The sequence below is a fragment of the Anser cygnoides genome, chromosome 2, assembly GCF_040182565.1.
Source record: "Anser cygnoides isolate HZ-2024a breed goose chromosome 2, Taihu_goose_T2T_genome, whole genome shotgun sequence".
NCBI lineage: Eukaryota > Metazoa > Chordata > Aves > Anseriformes > Anatidae > Anser > Anser cygnoides.
Window position 1 is genome coordinate 18,629,256 of NC_089874.1, and position 25,309 is coordinate 18,654,564.

General features: G+C 46.6%; 1 long non-coding RNA gene across 1 annotated transcript; it reads left to right on the plus strand.

Annotated features, from left to right (window-relative positions):
• The first annotated feature begins 6,941 nt into the window (after positions 1–6,941).
• On the plus strand, positions 6,942–13,466 carry LOC106048097 (uncharacterized). The gene is made up of 3 exons (XR_010829104.1): positions 6,942–9,494; positions 9,925–10,014; positions 10,504–13,466. It is a non-coding gene; the product is annotated as an uncharacterized lncRNA (long non-coding RNA).
• The last annotated feature ends 11,843 nt before the right edge of the window (positions 13,467–25,309 follow it).

A 25,309-nucleotide genomic window follows, 5' to 3' on the forward strand; every position in this document is an offset into this window, starting at 1 on the left:
CACCAGCACCCTGCATGCCTTTTTTTTTTTTTCTTTTTTGTAAGCAGCGGCCACTCTTAATCTTCCCAGGAGCTATTCATCTCTGTGCAACACCTGTCATCCTCCATGCCACCACTTCTCATTTTACATCTGGTCTGCATTTGCATAGTCTGGTCTTTAGCTGGGCTTCCTGGTGCCTTTCATAGCTTTCCCCGCATCATTTTTAATCTTTTCTATACTGCTTCTCCCTTCCTTTTTATCCCAGAGGCAAAAGGGCCCCGTTAGCTAGTTCTGTTTCATAGGAAATTTTCTTTCAACATCAAAGAATACCAGATTGCCAACAATGTTAAAATTAGTGCACAGTTCTCTAGATCCTGGTGAGTTATAGCATTGAAATAGATTTATGTCCCAGAATTTCTTATTCATCCTTGGGTTTAGTGCCAGTCAATTTTGTCTAGCCCTGAGGCTATGGTGCTCAGTTCATCTTTTTCCATGTCTGTACCTCTGTGTCAGTTTTGAAAATCATTATTTCTCTAAATCCTTGCCCTGCTGTTCTCACTTTTGTCACTCAAATGCACATTGAATTTATACTTAGTGTTCCTGGATTAAATCATTTCTCACAGTCCCTTTATGGGTGAGCTTCCACACCCTTCCCAAGCAGCCTGACCCCTGTCCCCTGACCTTGCCATCCCTTGCAGCGTGTACCTGTTTTTCTTGTGCCAGCACAGTGGACATGGAGAACTGTTCACTTTGCAGATACCATTTACATTTTGCACATATCCACTTTCAGCCTTTCTTTCCCTGGATTGGGCTAACACAGGATTTGTGTTACCCATTAGTATTTCACTTCTAGAATTTCCTGAAGACATATAAAGGGGCAAACACACAAAGTTCAAGGGTGTATTTCTATTTGAAATATAGGACTATATAAATCCACCTACAACCAGTGACCTTTCAGGATGTGCAGCATTAGATCACATTGAAAGCACTGACAGAGGAAAAATGCGAGTGTTAAGGAAAAGTAATATCTGGGATCCCTGGTGTAATGTTTGCAAGACAAGATTTTATAGCACTTATTTTACCCTTTGATTTGTTCACACCTTTTGCATCTTTCCTCAGGCCATAGTGTTCAAACCTCTCCATAAAAAAATTCCCATTTGGACAGATTTTTTCTCTCATCAGATGCCTTTCTCTCATCAGATAGCCTTTTCTAAGAGTCCTATCAAAGTTTTTCCTGTGACAAAGGTTGCAGCTAATGATAAGCTTGCAATTCCCTTACAATAACTTCATGGATCCTGGCAGTACTGCTGGAGATGAGGGTGCTCCAAAGGGCAACAGAGCAAGTTGAATAGTCCCTTGTGAGAACTTGCTCTGAGTTGTAGGTAGGACTTGTCAGGGTGGGTATTCATCTGCAGGCATCCACATAAACACACTTAGGGGGTGTTAAAGTCACAACGTGAACCTTTGCCCTGATGTTGATTATAAATCTTACCAGAGAGTCTTTTCTACTTTGCAAAACCAGTTTAGAAATTAATCTGAAAGAACTATAAATGCTTAAACACCCTTTTTATCATGACAGATAAATCCAAGGGAATAAGCAACACCAGTTCTTCCACTCAAGATTCCCTCATCTCCAGCTTCAGTTCAGATTTTGCTCTCAAGTCACACAAAGTCAGATAAGTCTTTTAAAAACTTGTCTGGTCTCCTTTTGGTAGGTCCCATATTGTCATGTTTACTCAAAATATTAATGCTAAGATTAGCATCCAGAATTTGTTGCACATTTTCTTCAGCTGAGGATGCTTAGTCCCAGTGGGGTTGCGCTAACTGAGCCCCACGGCATCCCTCCTCTGTATGGGACACAGCAGGGACATTTGGCTGGGGTGTGGTGCTTCTACCCCGAGTCATTTCTTTTGGGCTTTTCTTAAAAAGTCTCTGCGGTATTTCTCACATTGCAACAGTATTTCAGATCAAGCTCTGCCAACAGGCAGTGTAACTCCCCTCATTTACCCAACCCAGCCTCAAAACCCACCCAGAATGTCACCCACCCGACAAGATACACGCATTTCTTAAATTCATCTGTGCCACATCTGACTTCTGGGCTTTCGTAAGCTTTTGGACCTTTGCATGGAAACAGGCGTACTCCATTAAATAACCTCTGTCTATTAAAGGATTGTCAAAGTTTTTCACTGAGCATTTGAGATAGGTGCTTGAGTACATGTAAGATGGTGGATTTTATTCCCCATAAACAACAACCTTTTCCATATCTTTTTGTGGATGGAAGTTTAAAAAGGAAAAATGAAGAAAAAAAAAGGGGAAAAAAAGCTACCAGGATCTGCCATGGGGCTCTCTGGTTATAATAAAAGCAGCCATCCTGCCTGAGATACTCGAGGCAGATTAAAGAAACATTACATAAAGCTGCACTCAAAGACTAACAGAGCAGCTGAAAAACTCTACCTGAGCCATAACCCTGGGACCTTCAGTAGTGAAGGACCTCTGGCATGTCAGTGAATGGAATTTGCCTTTAATCCTTAGAGGTGGGCTAGAAATACAGCTTCTACTTTGTTCCAGTTTTATAGTTAGCAACCTGAGGAGCTATGAAGACCTTTTCCTAGGGGCCTTAGCAGCAGGAGTGATCATTAAACTCAGACAGGGCCCAGCATTAAGAGTGGGCCAAGCCAGCACCTTTGGGGCTGGTAGCAGAGTCTCCTCGTCCAGGTACATCACCCTGAGCACCCGAACCCCCCTCGCCTGCCTGGCCTGCCTGGGGGATGTATGATATCAAAACAACATTAGGGGGAGCTCTGTTACCTAGTCCAGTTTCTAAGCATTTGTGCCTCTGGCAGAGCAGTGGCTTCAGTTCCTGGAGAAATCAGTGTTTTTCCTGTTAAACATCAGGCTGCTGTGCCGGGACTAGGGGTGTTATGAGCAATGAGGTCTGCCTGATTACAGGTATTTTCTTACTACAGAAACAGCAGACAGTGAATCCCACTCTTAAAAGAGAGTGGCCAATTATCAACAATAATTTTAGCATTTCTGACAAAAAGTCAGAAATGCCACAGAGTTTTAACTACAGCCTTTACATCCATCAGACTGATTACCTAAAGAGATCAATAGTTGGCCATGGGAGCTTCATGTTTCCAGATCATATAATATAAAGTTTCAGCAATTGGCCTGCACTTCTGAGGGGGTTATAACCAGGACAGTTTACAGCAGTAATTATCCCAGAACATTTATTATCTTCACATAAGCTCTAATGTGCATAAGTGTCCTGGTTCCAGTTAGGACAGAGTTAATTTTCCCTCCTAGTAGCTGGTAGGGTGCTGTGTTTTGGATTAGGATGAGAAGAGCGCTGATAACATGCTGATGTTTTAATTGTTGCAGAGCAGTGTTTACACCAGGCCAAGGACTTTTCGGCTTCTCGCTCTGTCCTGCCAGCGAGCAGGCTGGGGGTGCAGCAGGAGCTGGGAGGGGACAGACCCAGGACAGCTGACCCAAACTGGCCAAAGGGGTATTCCATACCATCTGGCGTCATGCTAAACAATATATAGGGGTGGCTGGCCGGGGTGGGGGGGCCGGCTGCTCGGGGATAGGCTGGGCATCGGTCAGCGGGTGGTGAGCAATTGCATTGTGCATCACTTGTTTCTTACACATTATTATTGTTAATACTATTATCATTATCACTATTATTATTATTGTTATTATTATATTCCTGTCTTAATAAACTGTCTTTATCTGAACTCACAGGCTTCACTTTCCCGTTTCTCTCCCCCATCCCAGAGAGGGAGGGGGGAGGGTGAGCGAACGGCTGTGTGGTGTTTAGCTGCCAGCCGGGTTAAACCACAACAATAAGTTAACTCATAAATGATCATTAGAGAAGAAAAGGAGAAAAAGTAAAATGAGAGTTCTGATTCGAAGGAGATGGGATGAGTTTGAGTTACAGAGAATAAATGAGGGCAGATCATGGCGTGGAGATTGTAGGGAATGGGAAAGACGGGTGCTCTGGGAGGGTGGAGGGGAGCAGGAGAAGCTGGAAGAGACAGCAAAGTCTACCAGAGGGGTAGAGTTTTTATTGGATTTGGTGCTGGGGCACAGAGATCACAGAACCAGGTTTATTTCAATAGGAAAACAAATGCTTTGTACGAAATGCTCTCTTCCCCATGTTAAAATGCTTCCTACCCTAACTATTTCTCTGACAGCAGTGGCAGTGGTCGTAGAGCAGTCCACATTTGTGCCTTGAAGCAAATTTCTGAGCACCTAAGACAAACCAAGAAGTCTTTGTGTTCAGGTTCTGCTTTGCACCATCTGCTCAGAAGAGACACGCAGGCTTTCAGAAGGCTGCCAGCTGGCTGGCCATTCCCCTCGTTTCAAACAAACAGTCAACATGTTTTCAGTAAATGCTGAACGATAAAACTTCTCTGCTTCATCCTTTCTGCAGTTCTCACTGGAGAGAGTGAGAGCTTTCTTTCTCTTAGCTACATTATATATTTCCACCATGATGAACTTTCCCTTCAGGTTGTTATTATCACATAAAAATAGCCCACACAGAGTAATATTCATTATAAGGGTATTATATTATGAACTTTAAAGGAGTTATTAGCTCCTTGAAACAGGCTAAAGAATGAGATCATTTAATGATCCGTTTCTGAGCCTATATGTGAATCAGTCTGAGGATATTCCAATGGATTAAATCATTTTAAAGGGAGATTTTTTTTCTTCCTAACGTTTTTTCATTTATAAAAAGTGAGGGATGCAGACAGTTCTGGGGTGAAGCACTGCGTCATGGTCTAAGACAACAACTGAATGCCATGTCTAGGTATAGGAGAGTGATGAGCAGTCACTCAGTCACTCTGTACCTAGCCAAGACCCTGGTGCCAGCACTGGGTGTCTCCAGGAGTTACAATCTCATTTTTATGTCCCAGAGTATGTTCATCCTCCGGAGGATGTTTGTGGTTGACCTGAGCAGGATGGGGCAGTCTGGAATGGCAAAAGTTACTTTTGTAATCTAAAGGCAACGCACTCCTGAACCACCACACTGTCACTCTCAGTAGGCCGGAGTACCTGGTCCTCCCAACTTCTCTTTTAATGCCGTGAGAACATGCAAGAGAACAAATTGCCATTGTCAGAGGAAATTCCAGAGCATCAGCTATTGTCTGATAATTGCTCACCTGAACGCTTTTCTTTACAGGACATGTGAGGTCATTTTCCTCTCCCTCACTCACAAACGAGCTGTCCCAGTTCCCTGGATTTGGAGATGTACACATAGGCAACTGCCATGTAGCACCAAGATGTAAGCACCAATTTTTGGCTCTTTCTTCAATGTTCTGCTTTGCATCCTGCATAAAATAACATTATTCTTTGTTAAAATGTTATTATTTTTTAAGTCACGTACTATATAAGAAGCTTCATTGTATGATCTCAAGTATAAGTACCAGGTTTACACCAAAGGATCCAAAGGTTCAGGAGGCAAAAGACAGGTTGATAGACACACAAAACGTGATCACACAAGTTTTCTTTAAGGGATCTGGGTAAACATATTCATAATGACAGCCTGATCCTTCAAACAAACATTCAGGTCAATGACTTTTCTTGGGCATATTCTCTTATCACCTTAGTAAGCTTGTGTAAAATTATTCACATGCATAAACATTTATAGGATCGTTCCAAGGGTCAATTCACATTACTCAGTATTTTTAGCTCATCTTTTTCTTTGGTGACATGCATTATTCACACATCAAGAAGCTAAATCATAAGCACAGTGGTATTTTACTGTTTTAAAATCCTTTGGCTCAAACCATAGGACAACTTCCTTCCCAGGAGCATGTGTAGTTTTAAAAAGTTCTGGCATACCCTTTTGCACCGCATCCCACTCCAAAAAAAAAAAAAAAAAGGGTTAAAAATTTCAGATTTTGCTGATTTCCTTCTGGGACAAAGAAATAATGTAAGTGAGAGTACAGAGGAGATTCGTGACAAGTAATTTACTGGCAATACCAATAGCCTGTCCAATGAAGTAGGAAGGAAGTATAGCTTGTGTCGATGGCAATTTCTATTGTAAGAAATGTTTCACATGCTGAATGTTTCACATTCCTTATGGCCAGGAAAGTGCATCCTCATACTACTAAAAACAGACTAGGAAATTACATACAGAAACATAAACAAAAAATTCCCAAAATAGCATAAAAGAACAAAGAAAACAATTAAGTAAAGGAAATTCCGAATGAAGGTGGTGACTGCATCGGGCAGTGGCATAACAAATGTAGTGCACATAAATAAACCAAGACATAATAAAAGGTAGATTGACTGAAGTGCATTCCACACAACTCATATCCTGCTGCATTACTTCCTGTCATTAATTACCCCATCTACATCAAAATAATATCAATCAGCCAATTGGAAGCACGAGTTAATGAGCAAAATTTCATACTCCAGGGTCAAGTTCCTTTTCCTTCATTTGTCTTCATTAGCAGCATCTCTCAAGGCTCTCCTGAAATAGAAGGCAGTGAATTAGTCAATGAGCTTTTAAAATTCTCTCTCAAGAATGCTTAGAAATGAAATATCAGGATTGACCACAGAACTTTTGGGATTAAATCGAGGTTGTTATTGTTTTTAAATAGTGTTACTGAAACTACACGTCTTACCTTCCTAATTATTTTTACCATTTATATTCCTGACTGGGTGTCGCATATGCATGCCTTTGCACTGAAGGATATGAAAATGCCTTACAAATTACTGCCTGGTCTGTAAGCTGTAAACTGCAGTAACTTTTCTTCTCTGGTTCCTCCTACTCTGTACATCGCAGCCAGCAGGTTTCCCATTGCAATGCCCTATCCTTTCTTCCTACTCCAGGTAAGGTGTGTTGCTCTCTTTGCTTCCTGAGGACAAGGTGAGAAAATCAGCCACCACTGGCATCCCATAGCATCTACTAAGGAAAAAGGAGACTGATGCAGCCATGGGACAGCCACACAGGGGTCCTGCTTCTCCGCACTTGCTCCTGGGTCTTCCCCTCTCCTCTAACTCCACTGCCCTTGCAGAAGCATCCTTGAATCCTTGGCAGGTTACGACCCCCTTAAAAAAATAGCTGTGAACAGGAGTTTTGGAGGCAAACAGGGAAAGTGGAGTGGTACTGCATTCATTTCCCTGGAAATCTCTTTGGCTTATTCTGCTGAGAGCTGCTGGGGAACAGGAGAATGCGGCCTCTCAGGGAGCCCTTCTTTACCAGTAGCTTGATGCTCTGCCCTTGATTCCCAGCTGGGAAAATATAACAGCCTTATATTCCTCGGAAATATTGCGGTCATCCCAGACATGCACCGATGTGAGGTGAAAATGGGGCAGCCACTGCCTGGTGCATACACATGATCGAGCAGGAAATGGAAAAAAGATTTGAGGACTTGAGCTTCAGAAGCGCTGTTGGTGAGGATGTTCAATTTGTCAGTGAAATTCGAAATTCAGACAGTTTATGTAGGTCGAGAAGGTCTCCAGCCCTGTGAAGGCAGCAATCAGACAGTGATGCGGGGAGGTGCCGTGCCCCCGCTCTGCTCCCCTCTCGTGATGCTCTGCTGGGTGACCTTGGCTGAGGCCCTGCTGCGTGCCCTGCAGCAACCGTGTCCGCTGAGAGAGGCAGGAGCGTTTTAAAATAAACTGACAATAATCTGTGCATTTTTGTCCTCGCTCTCCCAGCACTGAGCTCACTGACAGGCGTCCAGGCCAGGGTGCTGACCACCCGTATCCGTACCTCAGATGCAGAGCTGGTCTTTGCTAAGACCCAACTGTCCCCCCCAGCAGAGCCACTCACTGCTGCACCCACTCCAACGCAACCTTCTGGGGAGCCTTTAAACCACCCAAGTTAAAAAGTCTGTGTTATCATTGTGAAAAAGAGCCTTTTCCAAACAACTTTAATTTATTTTTATTGTTTTCAGAGGTGATCTTCAAATCACGATGTGTATGTAACCCTACCTGAGTATGCCGAGCACTAGAGGTACAAATGCTTCCATTTCTTGCAGCAAATGCTAGCTCAGAAGCAAGTGTAGCAACTCATCATGATACCTCTGTCATTCCTCACCAAATCATGGAAGAGACTGGCCAAGGATTAGCATAGTAAATATAATTGCTGTTGCCTGTGCAGAGGGTGGTTCAAGAGATGTACACAAAAAGGAGCACGTGCCTTCTCCACTGTGGGAGAAGCCATTTGCCTGTGAACAATCCAGTTTTCAAAAAGCTGGGAGATGGGTGCCCTGCTCCATAGAATGGAATGGAATGGAATACAGTACAATACAATACAATACAATACAATACAATAAATAATAATGCCCTGTCTGGCTGTGGAGCCTCTGCAGCACTGGGCAGCTCCGCAGCCCAGGCTCAGTGGGTGAGACTGCTCTTGTGCACTGCTCTGAGCATGGTGTGCGTAACCAATAAAGGAAGGGCTCTCTGTAAAATAAAAGCTGATGGAGAGGATTCTCCCACTAAACGGCACTTGGGGATCCCATCAGTAGCTCTGATTTGTATCTGGATAAACAAGGAGATTCTTTTGTGGACACATGGCTGTTTTCCTCTTCATGCAAGTAGAGTTATTGCCAATGTGTTGCTCATAAGCAGCTCTGGACAGCAGGTAAAGAAGCAGCATCTGTTTGAAACTGTTAACCTAGTGGAGCAATTGCTGTTCTTCCAAGATAGCATGTACAGGTTGGTTAAGACAAGATCTTAAAGCAGAGAATTTTCTGTTTTGTTATTATCCCATGGGGAGGCTGAAAGAGCAATAGGAAGATCCTGAAAAATCTCAGGTGATTTTCTTCGCACCTCCCGTGCAAGATGACATGTCTGTCTGCCAGCCAAATGCACTGGGTCTGGCTGGGATGGAGTTAGCTTTCCCCACAGCAGCCCACACAGTGCTGTGCTCTGCACTTGTGGCTAGAACAGCACTGGTATCACACCAGTGTGTTTTCTGTTGTTGAGCAGTGCTGAACAGCATCAGCCTGTTCTTCAAAGATCTTTCTTCAATCTGATAGCAACGAGCTCCTCAGTGCAGTTACACATTTCATGGTTCAACCAGCTCCGTACAAGAAGATTCTCCAAGGACAGGCACTGTGCAGCAGGGCAAAGGAGGTGCTGACCAAGGTCGGTGGCAGGACAGTCTGTCCACAGCGCCAGGCCAGAGGAAGGAAACCCCCTTTGGAGGAACAGCAATGATGGCAAAGCTGAGGGTACACAGCCCTGCCTGAAAGCTTCCCCGCCTGGCTCAGCCGCATGGGAAGAAGAAGGTTGGTTTGCCCTTTGTTAGCTTGTAAGAAGCATCTGCTGATGGGGCTGAGTGGGTCTTTAATAGAGCAAAGAGGGAAAATAATTTTGTTCATTTTATCATCAGTTTCCTAGAAAAGGCTCAAGAGAATTGCAATGCCAGATTCTGGACAGAAAATTATTTCTGCGAGAAAGCAGACGCTGAGCTACAGAACTAGGCCCTGGAAAGTTAGCCCGGATCCTTGTAAAGTAGACTGGATGTTTTCTGAAGAAATCTTCTAATGGTAATTTGGACAATTAGCTCATTTCTGATATTTCCAGATCCCTTGAAAGTGTCTGTGAAAGAAAAAATACTCCAGCCAACATTTTTGTCCTACAAAAGAAGCCAGATCAGCAACACTGAGAAGGCCGCTAATGAGACATCTATTATTGCTATTGATTTTCTGTGGAAAATTGTCAGATTGTGCCACCAAGCCTGATGAAAGGGATATAAGATTGATTTTTATATCTTATGCCAACTTTCCGTGTACCTTGGTCAGTCATTTATACTGGCAGATTGATGATAAGTAATCTTTTGGGAAGCTGTCTGCAAGCAATTTATGAATTCCAATTAGACTTCTATTACAAACACTCAGTATGTAATAGCAACTGCATATTAAATTGCAAACTTCATTTGGGGAGGCTAATCTGCCTTTCTTGCCATTGTCTTTCCAGTTCTTCTAGGGACTAGATGCCAGGGTATGTGCCAATGTCCCACTCCAATGGAGAACTTCTTCAGCAGTGACGGTGGCCAGGTGAAGAAAGGTAGACAGTGACTCCTTGTTGGGAAGACTTTAAACAGCTGGTAACATTGATCGAGGGTTACATGACAGGTAAAAGCGGTGCTCCAAAGCCCTAAAATTGTGAAGTCTTATTGATGTATCTGCACAAATGAAGTAGTGATTTGCTTGAGAGAGTGACAGGGAAGCTGTTAGAAGTGATGCCTGTCTGTGGTCCTTCAAAGAGATGATAAAGGTCTAGACAAGACAACTGTGGTGCTGTCTTGAGCAGGACATGTACACTAGGAAATGTCTACATAAGACATTAGAAGACATACATGAGCTGTACATATTGTTGTACACACTTCATGAATAACCTTAACTATTATTGTGTGACACAATGTGTTAGATTTTGGAAAATAATTTTGAAATAATTTAAACTAAAAGAGATAGAACAAGATGAATAAATATTACCACAAATCTCCTCCCGACTTCAACCATATTAATTTAGGCTAATAGGATATATTATTAACAGGAAAAGTAACAGGAAAGCATTGGAGGCTGGCGTGTCAGAAGTGGGAGATAAACCATGATGTTCTGTCTGCTGGATGAACAGAAAGAATCTGGACTGCAAACAGCAAGGAGGTATAGCTGCTGGCTTTAAAAAGATAAGGATCATTTGTTATCGGAGATATGATAATGAAAGAAAAACTCAACCCATATCTGAGCTCATGTTCAAGGGAAAATTCCTATCTGCAGATGGCCTGGGAGCTTTCTTAGAGCCCAGGTAAGTTCAGGCAAGATTTCTCCCCTGCTGGAGAACTTGCCACCTTATCACAGAGTGATCTTTAAGGTAGGATTGAGAGCTTTCAGCTATAATTCCCACTCTCATGTCTGTTATCAGAAGTTTACTACTGAAGCCTTATAGAAAGTCTTTTGCCTTAGCAGTATTACTTTGTCCTTTTTCTACTCCTTTCATCATGTGTTCAAGATTAAAGGTAAAATTCCTTTCAGTCTGCAGCAGTGAGTGCATCATTTCTTTGGAGTGCACTCCTTGGGCTCTCTTCCTTGCATCTCAGGTTTACAGGTCAACAGCTGCTAACGACAGGATCCTGCTTAGCACATGTTTAGCATATGGATAAAATAATTAAGCCATTAGAAAATTGCATCGTGGGAATAGGAAAGCTGATAGGATAAATTATGGTGCGATGTATAGGGAAGCAATTTAACCGTATAAAGGGGGATCACAGGTCTCTGGCCTCTGACCGCTGGATTCCCACTGCACCTTGTGGCTGACCAGCAGGCAGGGGTATGTCTGCTTTCATCCACACCAAATAACGAAACCTGCATAACAAATTCAGTGTCAGGCTGAAGTAAGCCAGGGGGATTTGGGCCTGGGGAGCTGGCTGTAGGGCAGACTGGCACAGCCAGCCATGCCCTGTAGTTGAGCAGTTCCAATGGTGCCCAGCAGAGCCAGACTTGGAAGGGGCATTCAACATTCAAGACTGTGAAAGGCGGCTTCTTACCTCCTCAGCTGGTCCCCCGCAGCCAGGTATGAATCTCCCATGTGTTTCCATTTCACCTGCAAAGACGAGCTAAACCACCCAGAAGCTGGGACGAGATGTGCCACGAAACATCAGAGGTGGAGATGCTGTGCCCTGCAAGCACGCAGCCAGGCCACGGAAAACTCAGCTGCCCTGATGGTGTGAAGGAGACAAATCCAACCGTGGGACTGACAGTACCTGTGCTGGGTACATCGAGAGGACCTCTTGGCAGGGCGGGAACCTCCAATGGGTGCAGGAGAGCCGTGAAATTGCTCCGGCGTGCCCTGGGAATGCATTGTTGCTTTTGGCATATGAATTGGGCAAATCCCCAGCTTGGGAGACAAACAAAAATGAGCACCAACATATCACACAGAAATCCTCATGATTTTAAGGCAATCTGTTCATTGAGAATCAGGGCCAGCGGTGTCAGTGCGGCTAAATGGAGTTTACCTGTGTTTACTCAGATCCCTGCAGGGTTTACCCACTTTTCACTGCCTGGCCTAAAACCCCAATTGTGTGATTATCAGGTTAGGTGACACGAAGGCTGTTACACAAGGCAAAGCCATGGCAGATGGGTCTTCTTCTCTTCTCCACGTCCCATGGCAAGCACCCTGCGCCCCTTCCCCTGCTGCCGGCCGCTTGCTGGCAGCGCTGCAGCCCATTTAACCTCTTGGCAGGATCAGCTGATTAATCGAGGCAGCAGAAACATTGATCAGCAGGAACCGGCACGTCATGAATATTCAGGAGGCCCCAAAGGAAAACTTCTTTAATAAGTGACACCCCCTCCTTCATTAAGTGCGGAAACGTTTCATTCACGACGGCTGCACAAGCAGCCTCAGCGCGCAGCAGCATCTGTCCTCTGCTGCACTCGGGAAATTTGCTGGAAACACCCAAAAAGAGTGACAGAGGGTTTTCATGATTACCTGTCCCAAGAGAAAGCAATAACCTAACCTTAGCAAAAGTGAAAAATAGATGCTTGAATATACAAAATGGATAATTATTTACTACGCAGGGTTGCCGCCGTGCTGTCCCCTGGTGCTCCCCGTGTCGCCAGCCCCCGGCTCTGGGAGCATCCAGGCTGGGCTCTGCCAGCTTTGTGTGCCCCCCGGCAGCCGTGCCCCCCGGTCCTCTAGCCAGCCAGATTAGATGCAGCTAGTTCAGCTTATTTCTGCATGCAGAGAAACCTAATTGGATTCATTACAGCGACATTTGCATAGACGAGCATCGCCCGTGATAGAGCCGAGTTATTATTGTATAACTGTCCCCATTCGGAGCTGCCGGCCGTCAGCCACCTACAGGGCTGGCAAAACACATTTTGTTGGCAGAGAGACTACTGCAAGCCCTTTTCCGCTGCCATTTATTTGACAAACATTATTGTACCAGCCAGGAGCCTTAGCTATCTGTCACCGAGACGACATGTATCTGGTCTATCATTAAAAAGGGAAATCTCTCTAAATTTGTATACAAGCATGAGTTAAAAAGTATTGTTTCAGCAGCTTCTTAACCCTAAATTCTGAGAAAAGCAAACATGCATTTTCCCTTAGGCTTTATGTAATGTTTTACACGTGACAACAGGAAGCTGAGAGCCGTTTCACATCTGACTTCAACCAGCAGTGCATCATCAAGCAAAATTTCTTGTGCCCTCGGTTATTCACAACTTTTTGTAGTCTGAAGAAAATTACAGGCTCTGTAGTGCAATCAATAAGCTACGTGGTGTGTTCTGAATTAGGAGACCTTTGATGGGGTTGGAATAAATATTCTGGCTTCTAAAAGGTTTTAATGCTTTTTGTTTCTGGTTTTCTTTTACTGAAAAATGTGTAGGAAATGCTCTTGGGAATCTGCTGTTAATTTCAGCACCTGTCAACATCATCACCCTCTCTGTATGTCCCCTACAAGGTCAATTCTGTTGATGGAAGAAGAAACAGAAAATTTCTGAAGCTGAAATTGTAATTAGCTCTTGACTGAGAATTTGCCTAGAGTGTTTTAAAAACAGGAGAGATATTAAATTTAATGTTATTTTTACTTTTGGTAAGTAACACTACATATTTGGTAAGCAAGCTAATACATGTCTCTCTCTCAAAAAAAGAATTTTAACCAACCTGGGAGGTGCCCTCTTTCATCACATATGGGCTCTAGCAAAAAGCACAGAAAATCACAGCTTAGGAACAAAAACTGAGTCATTAACACCTGCACGAATAGTACAGAGAGTGAAAATATCAGAGGAGCCGTTCCTCCTGCAGAAACTCCTTTGCTTTGCAGAGACGCATCCTCCTGCAGCACCGCAGGACTCTGCTGATCATCAGAGCGCCGCGATCCTGGAGAGACCCGGCAGTGACAGCCACACCACCCGGTGCTGGTGGGTCTTTCCAAGAAGCCAGGGAGAAGTTTATTTGTGACAACGTCTGTGATAAGTGCAAAGCAGCCCCTATTCTCAGCCTCATTACGGGTAAAACTTGTGACGGGGAAATAATAGGAAAGGTGGTGAGATACTGTCAAACGCCTGTCAAGGCAAAAGGCAAATGCCATTTCCCAGACAATGATGCCGTATTAAGCATGCACGGTAATAGAGTGCATTATGCAAAGAAGGCACGAGATGGACAGTTTGGCAGAAATTCAGGTACCTCGGACAGGCAGATGACTGCCAGTTTTTCTGGAGGGCAGGTATTTTGCTAATTAATAGGAAATTCCAGCAAAGGAACCTGTGGACCACAGAACGAGCTCAAAACTTTGATTGAAGAGAGCTACGAGTTACACAGAAATGCAAGATGACACTGTACTTTGTGTGAAGAGGTGTTTGGAGCAAGGCTGCTTCCTTCCTTCTGCAGATATATCAGGATCAAAGAGAAGCCGTGGGGTGATGCTCTCACATGCCTGTGTAGGACAGACGATACACCCAGTTGGGTACAGCCCTAGCCATTTCCCAGCACTGGATTGCACACTTGGGTACCGCATTCAATACCTTCTCGGGAGATGTCCTCATTGCCATGGAAAAGCAGACAAAGATTTGGAAAGAATATGAGAAACCGTACTAAAACCATAGAGGAAGAGCTTCCTAAGGTGAAATCCAGCCATGACATTCTCCAAAATGTGCTCTGGGATTTTTTCGTGCCCACAGGCAGGGAGCACTACGCTGTCACAGAGTGAGGATAGCTCCTGCCAGGCATTCAGAGCCTGCTTCACAGCTCTCTCAGACACGGGGCCAGATCATCCGTCAGGGGAAGCAAATAGCTCCAGCTATTTGCCAAAATAAAACATGTCAGACATCATTAGAAAAATGCAGGGGGGCTTATTAGTCATTACTTCTTAAAAATAAACAGCTTTTAAAAACAAAACCACGATTTCTCTACGGAGAGAGCAGAGAGCTGGCACTTCAGAAACACACAGACCTGCCCTTAGCTCTCCTCGAAGAGGAAGAGGCAGAGGAAGAGGAGAGGCCGGGTTCAGCACAGCCTCCCCACGGCCCTGTTCTCGGAGAGCAGAGACGAAGTCTTTGAGTCTCTGAGTCTCTGAGTCCCCCGTCACTGCAGAGACGCAGGAGCTGTGAGAGCAGCCGTCCCTTCTCTCCCAGATAGGGATGACTAACAGCTCTCTCAGCAGGCCCTTCGTTTCTGGAAGTGCCGTTCTCAAAGGCTTACCATTAGTCAAGTCTGACTGAGGAAAATAACGTGTCCTGGGAGAAAGCTGGTGGCCCAAGGTGAGTCAATTAACCTTGTCAGCCAGCATCCAAAGCAGTCTATCAGCGGAGGTCACTGGGGCTCTGTTTGGAAGCCCATTTTTATGATGTGTGAGCTGGTGTGCAGCGATGGGACATTTTTGGGGAATGGCTCCCCACCCATCCACCTGCGTAAAATCCCAACCCAACAAAACCTGCTTGCAAGAAAGACCGCCAGGCTGGCTGAGCCCTAACGTGAGACTGTTTCACCAGGCACCTCAGCCACGTTTTTACCAAAAGCTAACGCTGCCACTTGCGGGACTCAGCTGGAGGAAGGGAAGCTTCTGAAAGGGAAGGCAGGCTGGTACTGCTGCTCGCGTGCAGCTCGGGGCCTCGGCTGTAATGATCCGGGCATGGGCTCTGCTGAGCACAAAGAGAAACGAGCCAGCACAGCCTTCCCAGCAGATCTGCAAAGGGAAACAGCATTTTACATCATTTTACAACTCATCGTAATACAAATATTTTCCTCCCTGACTATAGGTGTACAAGGATTACCTGCAGAACTGCAGCACCACGTAACTGCTGACACGCTGTAAATATCAATAATTAAACAGTAACTGTCCTGAAGATCACAGGAGGAGACAACAAAGACTAAACTTAGGATGCTGTGAGAAAAGGATAGTTTATATAATAGCTCTGGGAATGTTTAAAAAAGCTGTCTTGTGAGACTGCATGCTTTACATAATCTGTCCAGCAACTCTTCAGCTCCCAAGTGAAAGCAATAGCAAGGATTAAACCAACAGCAATTTAAAAAAAAAAAAATGTGTTAGGATAAAAATCTCATGAAATAGCACTTTATTCCTGCAAGAGCATGCTCTCTCCTGCTTTACCCAGCCCCACATTCCCCACAAAATGTTTATATATATATTTGCTGGCCCCACAAAGCCAATACCACAAGAGGAGGGCAGCGGAGTCCATCTGCCCTTTGCACCATCAGAAAAACCAAATGCTGTCTTCTGCCTCTCAGCTACCGATGGGTGCACGCTGCAGAAAAGTAGCCCGGCTTTCAAACCCACAGGTTCAGTTTGCAACCTCTGCATTGAAAAAATCTTTTCTGTAAGCCAAGCAAATATACTCTGATGTTGATTAAAAAGATAATAGGCACCCTACAGGACATGGGTACAGCTGTGGCTCTAGCAGTGCTTGTTTTATGGAGCAGAAGGAGGGGTGGAGGATGGCACTGAAACACAAAACCTCACAGGCGTCCATTTCCAGCCAGATCAGGTAGCTCCGTAATGGTCTGTATAAAACACGCTGGTAACATCACCCATTTTCAGAGGCAGTAGATACTCCCATGAGAAAAATGATGGTCAAAATTATGGTTTGTTTCACCAAAGGCAGACAGCCCCAGCCGGGCCCTGCTGCCCTTCCTGGACGTGGCCCTTCCCCACCACACACCAGCTGGGGGGCAGCGGGTGCCCAGCCAATCTCCTTGGCCCTGTCCCCATCTGTTTTGGTGGTCCCAGACCTGCACCTCCTCTGAGACAGCAGCTCCAGTGGGTGGGGGTGTGCTGGGACCCGAGGGAACAGCATGGAGCTGGGCCAGGGGAGGGTCAGGCTGGGTGTTAGGGAAAGGTTCTGCACCCAGAGGGTGGTCGGGCACTGGGACAGGCTCCCCAGGGCAGTGGTCACGGCACCGAGCTACCGGAGTTCAAGAAGCGTTTGGACAACGCTCTCAGACATAGGGCCTGGTTTTGGGGTGGTCCTGTGTGGAGCCAGGAGTTGGACTCGATGATCCTTGTGGGTCCCTCCCAACTCAAGATACTCTGTGATTCTGTGTGCCAGCCTGGCCCTGCAAACCACTGCAGCTGCATCGGTAAAACTCCCCCAGGAGCAGTCTGATCCCAGGACCAAGGACTCCTTTCCTTAACTACACTGCTGTGCACTAGAAAGCAAAAAGCTCCTGTTACTCCAGAGGCAAAGTCTCCCCATTGGGATTTATACCCATTCATCCACATGGTCTTACGAATGCTGCAATAAACACGTTGGCAAGGGATGAATGGCCCTAGTCTGGAAATATGTCAGAAATAAAAAAGCCCGGGAAAAGGGGAAATAAAGGGAAGGAGAGAGAAAGAGCAGGAGGCAAAGGGCTGCTCTGTTTCACTCCTGTCCAGGCAAAGAAATCTTGCTGCTACATCTTTACAGTAAGGTTTTCAGGGATGCAGACATCCCTCTTGCATGTGCTCTGTCAATTCTGGGAAAGCTGATGAGGCTCCCTTTCTGAGAAAGCAGGTGGCTGCGCTCCATCCCGCTCTTTGAAATCACCTAATGAGATCGTTTCATCCAGGAGGCAACTGGAGAGCCCACGCTGCATGGCAGAAGGGGAAAGCAGCCTGAGAACGAAGGGCGTTCAAGGTCTCGAAACCACATCCTCCCTCCTCTTGATGTGATCGATCACTGATGAGACAGCGCCTGGAACAGCACTGGACAGCTATGAAGACAGAGCGAGCGGCCTGTCGGTCAGTGGTCAGCGGGTGAAATGCAGAGAGCTCCTGCGGTCCCGGGGAGAAAGCAATGAGCCTTTTTTTCCACCCTCGTCTGATCTGTGACAGATAAAAAACTAGATTTCGCTGCTCAGTTTGGCAGGTGATAAATTCAGTTAGTTCAATTAGTGTAAGGCAGGAAATCTGGAAGACTCTTATGAATTTTGTCAGCAGCGAACGCACGGCGAGGACCTGGGCAATGCTGCTGCTGCCCAGCGGGAGCAATTGCTGCCCCGTGGAAGCACACGAGACCTCAAGCAGAGACCTCACACCTAATTATTTTAAATTTGTGTAATGTCATACAGCAAATGTCATCCCTGCAATGTCAGGAGATCTGTTCTTTCAGCCACTGATCTTCTTCTGCCCTTGAAAAAGCAGCACAGATATCTCCTCAGCCTGGCAGGATTTCTGGACATCGAATAACCCCAGGACATCTCCTTGGCTCATGGGATACCAGCCAGAGCTCAAAGCCTTTTCTTAGTTCCTCAGGTCCTCCTCAGAAAGGAAAGGCTGCCATGAATGGCAAAACAAACTCAGATTCAGGTGCAGAATTCACAGCCCTTCCTGGGGTCAGCCTTTGGCCGGGCAGGAGAAGGGGAAATGTCTGCTCCTGCTGTAGCCCTTGGTAGGCGACCTGTGCCGTATGCAGAGCCCTCTTTCTCCCCTCAGCTCCACAGTAGGACTTTGGGGTCTGGAGAGCCAATTTCCATCCTTGGCCACCACTTTTCCCAGCTACCCAGAAGTGATCATCTGGAGCACGGAGGAGCTTAAGGTGGAAGCATGCCCCTGAGGCACCCCAGAGCATCTTCAAAGAACAAGAGCCTGGCCTCGACAGAAGCATCTTAATACTGCAACCGATTCCCACTGAGCTACACAACACCAGGACAACACAGCATAAATACCAACTGTCTGAGAGTTATGTTGCTGTGCTGCAGTGAGATCCTGATTTATTTGGTTTTGATAAGGATGGTGCCTTTGCTTATTAAACAGACAGCTTAGGATTTACACTCATTGAGGATAAGCAAGATCAGAAATGCTGAGTATTTGGAAATGTGTTATTGGGGTGGAAGGGGAAGCTCTCCTTGAGAGCAGAGAAGAGCAGAGACCCAGAGGAGAAAGCCGGGTCACTAAGTCCCGTCCTCTGCTGTCACACAGCCCAGATCATGCCATCCCCTCCAGCCACCAGCCTCTCGACCTTGGCTAAACAGCAAAGCATTTGCTCTGTGAATAGCTCGGAGGGCTTAGTGCAAGACCCAGGGGGGTCTTCAGGGGACCCAGTTCCTCTGTGTAGGAACTTTCTGACATAAATACACTTCAGATCTTCTGCACGTGCTGGTTTGTGGGCTGGTACCGTCCTTTCAACAGCTGGGTCCCTTCTTCCCCCGTGTTTCCCCACGGGCAGGCAGTGACAGTGGTTCACTGCACTCATCCTGCAGCCGTGCAGGGCTCTGACAGCCCCTTTCCAGCTGCACAATTCTCAGCTACATTGTGTTTAAGAAATGTTCATATGAATATTGCCTTATCATGCTTTGAACATCACTGCACATTTCCCCAGTGCGATGAAATAATGGCATGGCCCTGTTTTGATCGGGCTTTTCCCCTGTGGAACACACACTCATGTCCTCCTCTAGGACCCATCTCAAAATCACGGTGTAAAGCTTTGTGACTCTTCCTTTCCGTAGAGAACAGCACCGAGGTGAAGAAGTGAGACATCTTGAACACGAAGCAGAGGCTCCCTTCCCCTGCGTGTCCCCATGTCACTGCACACAGGGGACGAACACACGGTGGCACGCAGGCAGGGGCAAACCAGGCTTCCTTCCTTGGCAGCCTCACGGGGAGGCACGAGGGTGGACACGAGTTCTTGTTCCCAATCTGCAAAGCTCCTCCAAAGTGCTCAAGGACACGCTTTAAATTCCTTTCTTCCAGCACCTTGTTTGATAGCCCATAAATAGCTCCTCTCCAAACACAACGTTGAAAGCCCAAAGCCATGAGCAAAGAGTACAATTGTTTCAGTGTTTAAGCACTTTATTGTATTTCTGAAGGCCAAAAGCTTCAGTGCTCTGTTGGGCTTTAAATAATAACAATAATAATAATAAACAACTATTCAAAAAAATGCCATCTCATTCCTGAGATTCCTGTAAAATAGGGCTGTTTTCCTTCATCATCAAAATTATATCTACAGAGCAAAAAAAAGGCAAGGATGAGCTGTGTGTTTTTATGAAGTCAGTTTGGAGATCATGGCCAGGGATTTCACATCCAGATACCTAAATATAGAGCAGTACATACTCGCCATGCCTGAACTGCTGGGAGCTTTATGTTCAGAGTTGGAACATGATCAACAATTTCTAAAAAAAACCACCCTATCCCTCTGAGATATTTAATTCGGGGTATCAATAAGTACACATATTTCAGAGCACGATTCTGAAAATATTGAGATTTATTTTCCTTCATGTGTCATTTCATGGCATTGCCTGGTTCCATCAGTATGAGGATGAGGCCAGGGAGTAGTGACCTGAGCTTCCTTAGTCCTAATATAATGTAATATTACTTGGTAAATACCATACCAGTACACATCAATACCAACCTACTTATCATATCCTATTCATTCAACACCTCCTTATAGCAATGCAAAGCCGATTTCCTGGCTTAAAGCAAATCTTTTGCTTTTGGAGATGGCAGGATTCAGTGAGGTTTCCCTCTTTTTGAGGCTGGGAATATCCTACAGGAAACAGCCATGATCAAAAGTCATGACAGAAGTAGAATGCTTTGGGTTGGAAGTATTAGCAACGCCTCACAGTTTGCCAGCTAATGTGTGCCAGCAGAGGAAATGAGCACAAGGAACAGCAACCTAACCTCACCTCCGGTCTGGCTGCTCACATAACTTCCCGTGCCTTGCCAGGAAAGAAGCCTGCTCTGCGCAGTGAACTCCCACTGGCATTGCTTGGACCCCTGTCCTGGGGCTTGGTACCAACCCCAGTCCCTCCAGAGAGCAAAGGTGTCATCTGGGGAGACCAGCAAGAGGGTTACGCGGATGATCTCACCCTGCAGAATGAACAGAATTAATCTTGAATGATATTGGAAGCAGAGGCATAAGACTTTTTTCCCAGACGAGGCATCCCATTGCCTAAAGACACGTGTTACAGCATCCAGCTGGCAGCAAGGAGCGCTCTGCAATCCACTGAGACACAGCTTGAGAATTTGGACACCGTAGAATCACAGAATGTTTTGGGTTGGAAGGGACCTTAAAGACCACCCAGTTCCAACCCCCTGCCATGAGCAGGGACACCTTCCACCAGACCGGGTTGCCCAAAGCCCCATCCAGCCTGGCCTTGAACACCTCCAGGGATGGGGCATCCACAGCTTCTCTGGGCAACCTGTGCCAGTGCCTCACCACCCTCTGAGTGAAGAATTTCCTCCTAACATCTGATCTAAATCTCCTTTCTTTTAGTTTAAAGCTACTCCTCCTTGTCCTACCATTGTCTGCCTGAGCAAAAAGTCACTCTCCATCTTTTTTATAAGTCCCCTTTGAGTATTGAAAAGCTGCAATGAGGTCTCCTCGGAGCCTTCTCTTCTTCCTGCTGAGCATCCTCAGCTCTCTCGGTCTTTCTTCATAGGAGATGTGATGTTTGCGTCTCCACCAAGCAGCAAAAATGCTGCCCAGCACAGGACAGCAGCATGGCCATCTGTCAGCCCTGCTTCCCAGCTGGACCTTGCCCGAGGTGTCCACCCTCAAGGAGGCACCACGTCCCACAGCCACGTTCTCTGACCGGACTGGGTCTGTCTCCTGTCTCTCCCCAGATAAAATGACTTGTTATTTTAAGATGGAGCTGTGTCCCTCAGGTTCTCTTCCAATTTCAGGCAATTAGATTTTCAGCTTGAGCTGTAACTCTTGTCGATTTGACCAATTGGTTACCCAGTCAAATACAAGACCAAACATTATGACATCTTTCTTCCCTTTGTGTGGATCCAATTTTTTTCCAAATGTCTTGCTTCTTTTATCTAATTGTGCACTCACACTTGATTCAGGAAATGAAAACAGGCAGGACCTGCACAAGGTATGGCCCCTAAAGATCTGAGGAAGACCTTTAGCTGGTGCCAATGGCATTTCTCCAGCTCCAGATTAACTACAGATTAACTACCATCTCCTCTTCCCAAACTGTATCAGGTGATACTCAAACTGAAAAGCCAAATAAGGATGCATTCATTTATAAAATGGCATTAAGAAGCCAGAGGTAAAAGACACATTTTCTCCTCTTTTGGGATAAATCCCAATACAAGAGAGGCTCATTTTCAGAGGTAAGATTGCTCCAGAACAGCAGCCCCAAGCAGACCAGGCTTACAGACTGTGGTGGTTTTACTCAGCTGGGCAGCCGAGCTCTACCAAAACCGCTCTCACTTCCCCTCCTCAAAGGAAAAGGAGGAGAAAATATGATGGGAAGAGCTCAAGGGTTGAGATAAGGACAGGGAGATCACTCAATGATTATTGTCATGGGCAAAACAAGACTCAGCATAGGGAGATTAATAAAATTTATTACCTATCACTAGCAGACAAGAGCAGTGAGAAATGAAAACACCTTCCTGCCATCCACTCTCTTCTACCTCCTCCCCCTGAGTGGTGCAGGGGAACAGGGCATGGGGGCTGCGGTCACTCCCTGACGCTTCGTCCCCGCCGTCCCTTCACGGTCCCTCTCTGCCCCTGCTCCCCATGGGGTCCCTCCCACGGGATGCCGTCCTTCCCGAACTGAGCCTGCGGGGGCTGCCCACAGGCAGCAGCTCTTCAAGAACTGCTCCCACACGGCTCCGTACCACGGGGTCCATCCCCCAGGAGCAAACTGCTCCAGCACGGGTCCCCCACGGGCGGCAGCTCCCCCCAGACCCCCTGCTCCTGCGTGGGCTCCTCTCCACGGGCTGCAGCTCCGGCCCGGGGCCTGCTCCTGCGGGGGCTCTCCATGGGCCGCAGCCTCCTCCAGGCCACATCCACCTGCTCCACCGGGGGCTCCTCCACGGGCTGCAGCGTGGAGATCTGCTCCGTGTGGGACCCATGGGCTGCAGGGGGACAGCCTGCTCCACCAGGGGCCTCTCCACAGGCCGCAGGGGAACTTCAGTCTGCGTGCCTGGAGCACCTCCTGCCCTCCTGCTGCACTCAACTTGGGGGCTGCGGGGCTGCTTCTCTCAATGTTTTCTCACTCTTCTCTCCCAGCTGCTGTTGTGCAGCAGTTTTGTTTTTTGTTTGTTTGTTTTTACCTTTTCTGAAATCTGCTCTCACAGAGGTGCAAACAACATTGTTTATTGGCTCTGCTCTGGCCAGTGTTGGGTCCCCTTGGAGCCAGCTGGAACAGGCCCTTTTCTAACATGGGGCAGCTGCTGGGCTCTGCTCACAGAGGCCACCCCTGCAGCCCCCCACCACCAAAGCCTTGCCACATAAACCCAATACACAGATGTAGAGCCCCACAGAAAAGTACGGAAAGAGGAAAGCGATGCTGGCAACTGCTTGAGTATCAGTTCAGAAAAGGGAATCCCCTCCAGGCTGATGTGGAAATGATGGGTGAAGAGAGTATCTTTGCTGTGGCAATATTAATAGCTCATTTGCAAATTTTTACCCGAATCTATTCACTTCAAAAGCTCAGCTTGGGGACTCGGAGAGAGATTTTTCAACAAAACATTACTCTCAATTAACTAAATGTAACTAAGATAAATGAGATGAAAAAAAGAGAGAGAGAGAGAGAGAGAAACTGAAGCAGATAAAACTGGTGAGGCCATTAAATCCATAAAGTGAAGATGCTGAAACTTGGAAAGCATCCCAATACAGTCCTGCAAGTATTCTGAGGCAGGGTCAAAAAAGGATAACAGGGCCCTCCCAGGCTGGAGACGCTGAGCAGCCAGACGCTATTGACACAGACAGTCAAATTTCAGTGCAGCCCACAGCAAACTCTGGGCACCAAGGTGGGAAGGAATGTTAATGAGCAATTCCAGTCTCACACGTGCTATTAAAAAAGCACCGGGCATCCTCCCCATTGATAACAAAAAGCTGTGCCCTCCAGAGTACAGACTAGGTCGCAGCATCCTGAAGGGAGGGTGAAAAGAGACCGTGGTAGAGTTTCTTTCTTTCTATCTTCGATCCTGACATACTAATAGTAACGTGTGTGTATGAGCTCTGTAGGATCAAAACCAGCAAGCTAAAGATTAATAAAGAAGGGAAGGGAAGGGAAGGGAAGGGAAGGGAAGGGAAGGGAAGGGAAGGGAAGGGAAGGGAAGGGAAGGGAAGGGAAGGGAAGGGAAGGGAAGGGAAGGGAAGGGAAGGGAAGGGAAGGGAAGGGAAGGGAAGGGAAGGGAAGGGAAGGGAAGGGAAGGGAAGGGAAGGGAAGGGAAGGGAAGGGAAGGGAAGGGGGAAGGGAAGGGAAGGGAAGGGAAGGGAAGGGAAGGGAAGGGAAGGGAAGGGAAGGGAAGGGAAGGGAAGGGAAGGGAAGGGAAGGGAAGGGAAGGGAAGGGAAGGGAAGGGAAGGGAAGGGAAGGGAAGGGAAGGGAAGGGAAGGGAAGGGAAGGGAAGGGAAGGGAAGGGAAGGGAAGGGAAGGGAAGGGAAGGGAAGGGAAGGGAAGGGAAGGGAAGGGAAGGGAAATAATGTTAACTGATTTTAGGGTATTAATCCAAATTTTTATGAGTATCTATAGCACATTGTGCATTCTCAGGAAAACAGTAACTCATGTAACCAGTGGTGCCCCTTTAAAAGCCTATTCTCTGATGCCTTCAGAAAGACCAGCACCTCATCTCTCTCAAATGGGGCAGATGTACAGCAATACCACATGGGGTGGCAAGTTCCCCCTCAAAAACACAGCAGATGAACCGACGTGTGCAGCGCGGGCAAAATAATCAGTTCTCTTCATGCATCCAGGGGCATCAAAAATCTCATCTGCCTTCCCAAAAGCACCCACAATATGCCATTAGCCCAGGGCAAGGGAGTCAGGTGCTTCCCCCAAAGCCATTGCACCCAGCCGGGTGGTGGCAGATGGCTGCTGGGGACAGTTTTCAGCAGGGAAAAACAGGAATAAGAGTGTGCCCCGGGGCTCGTCTCATCTCTGGATGCTCCCTCCTGAGCCCCAGCATGCCTGGCAGCAGCAGCACCTGAGGGTCTCCGTTCCCCCAGCAGAGCCTCACGCCAGGGCAGCACATGGGCTCCTTCGGCATCATTTAGGCTACAAGAGTAGAACATGGTCAGTTGGCAAAACTCATGAAAGCCTTCCTGTACCACCACATGGCTGGAAGGGCACCGTGTGCATCACTTCCCAAGCTCAGAGCCACGCCACACCATGCAAGCCCCCCAGGAGAGCTGCATTTTCTCTTTTTGAGGTGTTGTACTGCTGCACAACGTGCGCTCGGCCCCCTTGTGAGAGCAATTCCGCAACCAAGCTGCTGAGCCAGAGAGGGCTGCTTTGCTTCATCTGTTACTGCCACAGCTTGTTAAAAGGACTGATTTCCCACCGCGGTGCCGCTTGTTTTCATGTGATCATTTTCATTATCTCTAACCAGCCTTTTGTAAACCACTACTCTGCAAGAAACCCCCAAATTGACCACAGCAGAGACCTAGGCACGCATGGTGCTCATAT